The sequence below is a fragment of the Syngnathus scovelli genome, unplaced genomic scaffold (assembly GCF_024217435.2).
Source record: "Syngnathus scovelli strain Florida unplaced genomic scaffold, RoL_Ssco_1.2 HiC_scaffold_71, whole genome shotgun sequence".
In the NCBI taxonomy this organism is placed as follows: domain Eukaryota; kingdom Metazoa; phylum Chordata; class Actinopteri; order Syngnathiformes; family Syngnathidae; genus Syngnathus; species Syngnathus scovelli.
Window position 1 is genome coordinate 75,001 of NW_026061654.1, and position 8,355 is coordinate 83,355.

Consider the following 8,355-nt stretch of genomic DNA (forward strand, 5'->3'; position numbering starts at 1 on the left):
ACCGCCACAAGGCGACAGCCACCATCCCCAAGCGCCACCCCCGACCGCCACCAGCCGACCGCCACAAGGCGACAGCCACCATCCCCAAGCGCCATCCCCGACCGCCACCAGCCGACCGCCACCAGCCGACCGCCACCGGCCGACCGCCACCGGCCGTTCGCGGTGTGCGCCGCCGTTCCCCAAGCACCCTCCGGGACGAAGCCGGAGCCGGAGAATAGCAGCGGCCGTGCGTAAAAGCTGCGGCCGGGCCTCGCGGAAGGTCCCCGGGCAGCGAGCTGCCGAGCCCCGGCCTCCAGCTTCCACCAGATAATAGGACCGGGCGCGCGCAAAAGCTGCGGCCGGGCCTGGCGGAAGGTCCTCGGGCATCCAGCGAGATCACACGGCCCCCACCGGAGGCGGCTAGCGCCTCCGTAGAGTAGTGCCGGCCCGTGGAAGCGGCCGCCCGTCAGCCTGCGTTGCCGCTGGTCGAAAAATGCACTAAGTGCCAAACCCCATTCATTTACAACGGCGTGTCCGCCAGAGGGCGCACTTCCCCCGGCGGACCAGCCGGCGGGGCTCGTTAGAGAGTGTATCCGCCTGGCAGTGCCTCCTGGACGGCCTGTATTCCGGACCGCGACCGCTAACTTACGGGAGCCTAAACGGCCCGCGGACCAGCCGGCGGGTCCTCCGTGAAAGCCTATCCGCCTGGCGGTGCCTCCTGGACGGCCTGGATTCCGGACCGCGACCGCTAACTTACGGGACCCTAAACGGCCCGCGGACCAGCCGGCGGCTCCTCCGTGAAAGCCTATCCGCCTGGCGGTGGCTCCGGGCCGGCCTGGATTCCGGACCGCCACCGCTCACTCGCGGGACCCTAATCGGCCCGCGGACCAGCCGGCGGGACCTCCGTGAAAGCCTATCCGCCTGGCGGTGCCTCCTGGACGGCCTGGATTCCGGACCGCGACCGCTAACTTACGGGACCCTAAACGGCCCGCGGACCAGCCGGCGGCTCCTCCGTGAAAGCCTATCCGCCTGGCGGTGGCTCCGGGCCGGCCTGGATTCCGGACCGCCACCGCTCACTCGCGGGACCCTAATCGGCCCGCGGACCAGCCGGCGGGACCTCCGTGAAAGCCTATCCGCCTGGCGGTGCCTCCTGGCCGGCCTGGATTCCGGACCGCCACCGCTCACTCGCGGGACCCTAATCGGCCCGCGGACCAGCCGGCGGATCCTCCGTGAAAGCCTATCCGCCTTCGCCGGTTCCCCGGCCGGCCACGGGTGGCGAGAATCCGGCCTCCTCGCCCGGAGCGCGCTTCGACTTGGGCGAAAAATGCACCAAGTGCCAAACCCCATTCATTTACAACGGCGTGTCCGCCAGAGGGCGCACTTCCTCCGGCCGGCGGGGCTCGTTAGAGACCGCGTCCGCCTTGGCCGGTTCCCCGGCCGGCCACGGGTGGCGAGAATCCGGCCTCCTCGCCCGGAGCGCGCTTCGACTTGGGCGAAAAATGCACCAAGTGCCAAACCCCATTCATTTACAACGGCGTGTCCGCCAGAGGGCGCACTTCCTCCGGCCGGCGGGGCTCGTTAGAGAGCGCGTCCGCCTTGGCCGGTTCCCCGGCCGGCCACGGGTGGCGAGAATCCGGCCTCCTCGCCCGGAGCGCGCTTCGACTTGGGCGAAAAATGCACCAAGTGCCAAACCCCATTCATTTACAACGGCGTGTCCGCCAGAGGGCGCACTTCCTCCGGCCGGCGGGGCTCGTTAGAGACCGCGTCCGCCTTGGCCGGTTCCCCGGCCGGCCACGGGTGGCGAGAATCCGGCCTCCTCGCCCGGAGCGCGCTTCGACTTGGGCGAAAAATGCACCAAGTGCCAAACCCCATTCATTTACAACGGCGTGTCCGCCAGAGGGCGCACTTCCTCCGGCCGGCGGGGCTCGTTAGAGAGCGCGTCCGCCTTGGCCGGTTCCCCGGCCGGCCACGGGTGGCGAGAATCCGGCCTCCTCGCCCGGAGCGCGCTTCGACTTGGGCGAAAAATGCACCAAGTGCCAAACCCCATTCATTTACAACGGCGTGTCCGCCAGAGGGCGCACTTCCTCCGGCCGGCGGGGCTCGTTAGAGAGCGCGTCCGCCTTCGCCGGTTCCCCGGTCGGCCGCGAACGGCGAAAAGCCGGCCTCTTCCCCCGGAGCCCGGTCGGCGAATTATTATTTATTTATTTATTTATTTTTTTTCCAAAGTGCCAACGGCTCTCGCGCCGCGATGCGTCCGCCTTCGCCGGTTCCCCGGTCGGCCACGAAGTATTGCGCATGATTATACGCGATGTTAATATTTATTTAATTATTAAATAAATACATACATGTGTTTATTAATAATATACGCGATGTTAATATTTATTTAATTATTACCTATATTATGAATAAACTAACGGTGATTTTACACGATTTGACTACATACGTGACCGTGATATAGTGCCGAGGGCTCCCGCGCCGTCACGCGTCCGCCTTGGCAGGGGTCGCCCGCGGCAGCGAGCGTTCGGCTCGCGGGGGTCCGCGGGGTGTTATTAGGGAGTGCGGCAGCCGTGCCGAGGCTCCGGCCGGCCGCCGGAAGTCCGGCGGGGGAGCGTCGGAGCTCCGCGAGGCCGGGGAGCCTCTCGGTAATCACCCGGGGCCGGCGGAGCGTTATTCGGCCGCTCTGCGCGCGCGCGCACGGCCTCCCGGCGGTGCCGGGGGGTGGTGCGCGAGCGCGCCGGCCGCCGGAGGTCCCGCGGAGGAGCGTCGGAGCTCCGCGAGGCCGGGGAGCCTCTCGGTAATCACCCGGGGCCGGCGGAGCGTTATTCGGCCGCTCTGCGCGCGCGCGCACGGCCTCCCGGCGGTGCCGGGGGGTGGTGCGCGAGCGCGCCGGCCGCCGGAGGTCCCGCGGAGGAGCGTCGGAGCTCCGCGAGGCCGGGGAGCCTCTCGGTAATCACCCGGGGCCGGCGGAGCGTTATTCGGCCGCTCTGCGCGCGCGCGCACGGCCTCCCGGCGGTGCCGGGGGGTGGTGCGCGAGCGCGCCGGCCGCCGGAGGTCCCGCGGAGGAGCGTCGGAGCTCCGCGAGGCCGGGGAGCCTCTCGGTAATCACCCGGGGCCGGCGGAGCGTTATTCGGCCGCTCTGCGCGCGCGCGCACGGCCTCCCGGCGGTGCCGGGGGGTGGTGCGCGAGCGCGCCGGCCGCCGGAGGTCCCGCGGAGGAGCGTCGGAGCTCCGCGAGGCCGGGGAGCCTCTCGGTAATCACCCGGGGCCGGCGGAGCGTTATTCGGCCGCTCTGCGCGCGCGCACGGCCTCCCGGCGCCTCCGCGAACCGCCAAAATAAATGTCAAGTGAGCCTACCTTAAGAGAGTCACAGTTACTCCCGCCGTTTACCCGCGCGGAGCGTCATCGCCTCCGCGAACCGTCAAAAATAAATAAATACATGAATGAATAAATGTCAAGTGAGCCTACCTTAAGAGAGTCACAGTTACTCCCGCCGTTTACCCGCGCGGAGCGTCATCGCCTCCGCGAACCGTCAAAAATAAATAAATACATGAATAAATAGTCAAGTGAGCCTACCTTAAGAGAGTCGTAGTTACTCCCGCCGTTCGGCCGCTTAAAGTGCCACGGGAGGCGTAGCAATGCGAGTGAGTGTGCGCCAAGTGCGAGAGGCGGTGTATTTACTCGCCGTGTCCGCGAGAGGGAGGTAACTCCCCGTTGCGACCTCCGGGAGAGCAACGGGCCGCCGAAAACGCTCAGCCGAGGTGCTGGAAGCCTCGGCCGGCTCGCAAAGCGAGGCGCGAGGCACCGGGAGAACCGGCTGGAGGTCCCTCGGAAGCTCAGCGGGCCGTGGAGAAAGCTTAGCCGGGGTGCTGGAAGCCTCGGCCGGCTCACAAAGCGAGGCGCGAGGCACCGGGAGAACCGGCTGCAGGTCCCCTGGAAGCTCAGCGGGCCGTGGAGAAAGCTTAGCCGGGGTGCTGGAAGCCTCGGCCGGCTCACAAAGCGAGGCGCGAGGCACCGGGAGAACCGGCTGGAGGTCCCTCGGAAGCTCAGCGGGCCGTGGAGAAAGCTTAGCCGGGGTGCCGGAAGCCTCGGCCGGCTTAAAATGTGAGGAGGAAACCGGCTGGACGTCTTCTGGAAGATCAGCGGGCCGTGGAAAATGCTAAGCCGAGGTGCTGGTTGTCGAATAAGGCTCCGCCATCTCGTAGAAGGTGCTAATAAAGTTCATATCCGCTCGGCTGGAGGTAATTGGCCAGCGGACCGGCCGGCGGGACCTCCGTGACCGCCTATCCGCCTGCCGGTGGCTGCTGGCCGGCGTGCATTCCGGGCCGCGACCGCTAACTTACGGGACCCTAAATGGCCCGCGGACCAGCTGGCGGGACCTCCGTGACAGCCTACCCGCCTGGCGGTGGCTGCTGGCCGGCGCGGATTCCGGGCCGCGACCGCTAACTTACGGGACCCTAATTGGCCCGCGGACCGGCTGGCGGGACCTCCGTGAAAGCCCATCCGCCTGCCGGTGCCTCCTGGCCGGCGTGGATTCCGGGCCGCAACCGCTAACTTACGGGACCATAAATGGCCCGCGGACCAGCTGGCGGGACCTCCGTGACCGCCTATCCGCCTGGCGGTGCCTCCTGGCCGGCCTGGATTCCGGGCCGCGACCGCTCACCTACGGGACCCTAAATGGCCCGCGGACCAGCCGGCGGGACCTCCGTGACAGCCTACCCGCCTCCCGGTGGCTGCTGGCCGGCGCGGATTCCGGGCCGCGACCGCTAACTTACGGGACCCCAATTGGCCCGCGGACCAGCCGGCGGGACCCCCGTGACCGCCTATCCGCCTTGGCCGGTTCCCCGGCCGGCCACGGATGGCGAGAATCCGGCCTCCTCGCCCGGAGCGCTCGTCGGCTTCGGCGAAAAATGCACTAAGTGCCAAACCCCATTCATTTACAACGGCGTGTCCGCCAGAGGGCGCACTTCCCCCCGCGGACCGGCCGGCGGGACCTCCGTGACCGCCTATCCGCCTGGCGGTGGCTGCGGGCCGGCGCGAATTCCGGGCCGCGACCGCTAACTTACGGGACCCCAATTGGCCCGCGGACCAGCCGGCGGGACCTCCGTGACCGCCTATCCGCCTGCGCTGGTTCCCCGGTCGGCGTGGATTCCGGACCGCGACCGCTAAATTACGGGACCCAAATTGGCCCGCGGACCAGCCGGCGGGACCTCCGTGACCGCCTATCCGCCTCCGCTGGTTCCCCGGTCGGCGTGGATTCCGGACCGCGACCGCTAAATTACGGGACCCAAAATGGCCCGCGGACCAGCCGGCGGGACCTCCGTGACCGCCTATCCGCCTCCGCTGGTTCCCCGGTCGGCGTGGATTCCGGACCGCGACCGCTAAATTACGGGACCCAAATTGGCCCGCGGACCAGCCGGCGGGACCTCCGTGACCGCCTATCCGCCTCCGCTGGTTCCCCGGTCGGCGTGGATTCCGGACCGCGACCGCTAAATTACGGGACCCAAAATGGCCCGCGGACCAGCCGGCGGGACCTCCGTGACCGCCTATCCGCCTCCGCTGGTTCCCCGGTCGGCGTGGATTCCGGACCGCGACCGCTAAATTACGGGACCCAAAATGGCCCGCGGACCAGCCGGCGGGACCTCCGTGACCGCCTATCCGCCTCCGCTGGTTCCCCGGTCGGCGTGGATTCCGGACCGCGACCGCTAAATTACGGGACCCAAATTGGCCCGCGGACCAGCCGGCGGGACCTCCGTGACCGCCTATCCGCCTCCGCTGGTTCCCCGGTCGGCGTGGATTCCGGACCGCGACCGCTAAATTACGGGACCCAAAATGGCCCGCGGACCAGCCGGCGGGACCTCCGTGACCGCCTATCCGCCTCCGCTGGTTCCCCGGTCGGCGTGGATTCCGGACCGCGACCGCTAAATTACGGGACCCAAAATGGCCCGCGGACCAGCCGGCGGGACCTCCGTGACCGCCTATCCGCCTCCGCTGGTTCCCCGGTCGGCGTGGATTCCGGACCGCGACCGCTAAATTACGGGACCCAAAATGGCCCGCGGACCAGCCGGCGGGACCTCCGTGACCGCCTATCCGCCTCCGCTGGTTCCCCGGTCGGCGTGGATTCCGGACCGCGACCGCTAAATTACGGGACCCAAATTGGCCCGCGGACCAGCCGGCGGGACCTCCGTGACCGCCTATCCGCCTCCGCTGGTTCCCCGGTCGGCGTGGATTCCGGACCGCGACCGCTAAATTACGGGACCCAAAATGGCCCGCGGACCAGCCGGCGGGACCTCCGTGACCGCCTATCCGCCTCCGCTGGTTCCCCGGTCGGCGTGGATTCCGGACCGCGACCGCTAAATTACGGGACCCAAAATGGCCCGCGGACCAGCCGGCGGGACCTCCGTGACCGCCTATCCGCCTCCGCTGGTTCCCCGGTCGGCCACAGATGACGAATATTCGGCCTCTCGCTCTGGAAGTCCTGCCGACTTAGCCGAAAATTTTCTAAGTGCCATCGGCTCTCGCTCGGAAAAGTGTCCGCCTCGTCTGGTTCCCCAGCTCGGCCTCAGAATTCGAAAATTCGGCCTCTCTGAGGTACCAGGGGTAGGCTTTATGTACTTGGTCCCCCCACTTAGTGTACTCATCACTTTACCCCCCTTTCGCAAAATATAGTCGGCACGTATGTGCAGAACTGTTTATTTTCATTTTAAAAATTTTCTAAGTGCCAGCGGAAGCTGTCACACGAACTGTCCGAGCTACCACGGTGCCCATCCCGGGCAGTGACGGCAAAAGGCCGATGTGTGTTTGATGGAAGTCTGAATAATTTCTAAGTGCCAACGGCTCAACCGCCGTAAAGTGTCCGCCTCGGCTGGTTCTCCCGGTCGGCCCGAACGAGCGAAAATTCGGCCTCTTCCCCTGGAGGTCCGGAACATTTTGGCGAATATTTTCAAAGTGCCAACGGCTGTTGCGCCGTAACGTGTCCGACCCGGCCGGTTCCTCCGGTCGGCCCGAACGAGCGAAAATTCGGCCTCTTCCCCTGGAGGTCCGGAACATTTTGGCGAATATTTTCAAAGTGCCAACGGCTGCTCCGCCGTAAAGTGTCCGACCCGGCTGGTTCCTCCGGTCGGCCCGAACGAGCGAAAATTCGGCCTCTTCCCCTGGAGGTCCGGACGACTTTGGCGAATATTTTCAAAGTGCCAACGGCTGTTGCGCCGTAACGTGTCCGACCCGGCTGGTTCCTCCGGTCGGCCCGAACGAGCGAAAATTCGGCCTCTTCCCCTGGAGGTCCGGAACATTTTGGCGAATATTTTCAAAGTGCCATCGGCTCTTCCGCCGTAAGGTGTCCGACTCGGCCGGTTCCTCCGGTCGGCCTGAACGAGCGAAAATTCGGCCTCTTCCCCTGGAGGTCCTGTCAAGTTTAACGAATATTTTCTAAGTGCCATCGGCTCTTCCGCCGTAAGGTGTCCGACTCGGCCGGTTCCTCCGGTCGGCCTGAACAAGCGAAAATTCGGCCTCTTCCCCTGGAGGTCCTGTCAAGTTTAACGAATATTTTCTAAGTGCCATCGGCTCTTCCGCCGTAAGGTGTCCGACTCGGCCGGTTCCTCCGGTCGGCCTGAACAAGCGAAAATTCGGCCTCTTCCCCTGGAGGTCCTGTCAAGTTTAACGAATATTTTCTAAGTGCGAACGGCTCTTCCGCCGTAAGGTGTCCGACCCGGCCGGTTCCTCCGGTCGGCCCGAACGAGCGAAAATTCGGCCTCTTCCCCTGGAGGTCCTGTCAAGTTTAACGAATATTTTCTAAGTGCCATCGGCTCTTCCGCCGTAAGGTGTCCGACTCGGCCGGTTCCTCCGGTCGGCCTGAACAAGCGAAAATTCGGCCTCTTCCCCTGGAGGTCCTGTCAAGTTTAACGAATATTTTCTAAGTGCCATCGGCTCTTCCGCCGTAAGGTGTCCGACTCGGCCGGTTCCCCTAGTCGGCCAAATAATGTGACAATTCGGCCTCTCGCTCTGGAAGTCCGGCCAACTTCTGCGAATATTTTCTAAGTGCCATCGGCTCTTCCGCCGTAATGTGTCCGACTCGGCCGGTTCCTCCGGTCGGCCTGAACGAGCGAAAATTCGGCCTCTTCCCCTGGAGGTCCTGTCAAGTTTAACGAATATTTTCTAAGTGCCATCGGCTCTTCCGCCGTAAGGTGTCCGTCTCGGCCGGTTCCTCCGGTCGGCCTGAACGAGCGAAAATTCGGCCTCTTCCCCTGGAGGTCCTGTCAAGTTTAACGAATATTTTCTAAGTGCCATCGGCTCTTCCGCCGTAAGGTGTCCGACTCGGCCGGTTCCTCCGGTCGGCCTGAACAAGCGAAAATTCGGCCTCTTCCCCTGGAGGTCCGTTCAA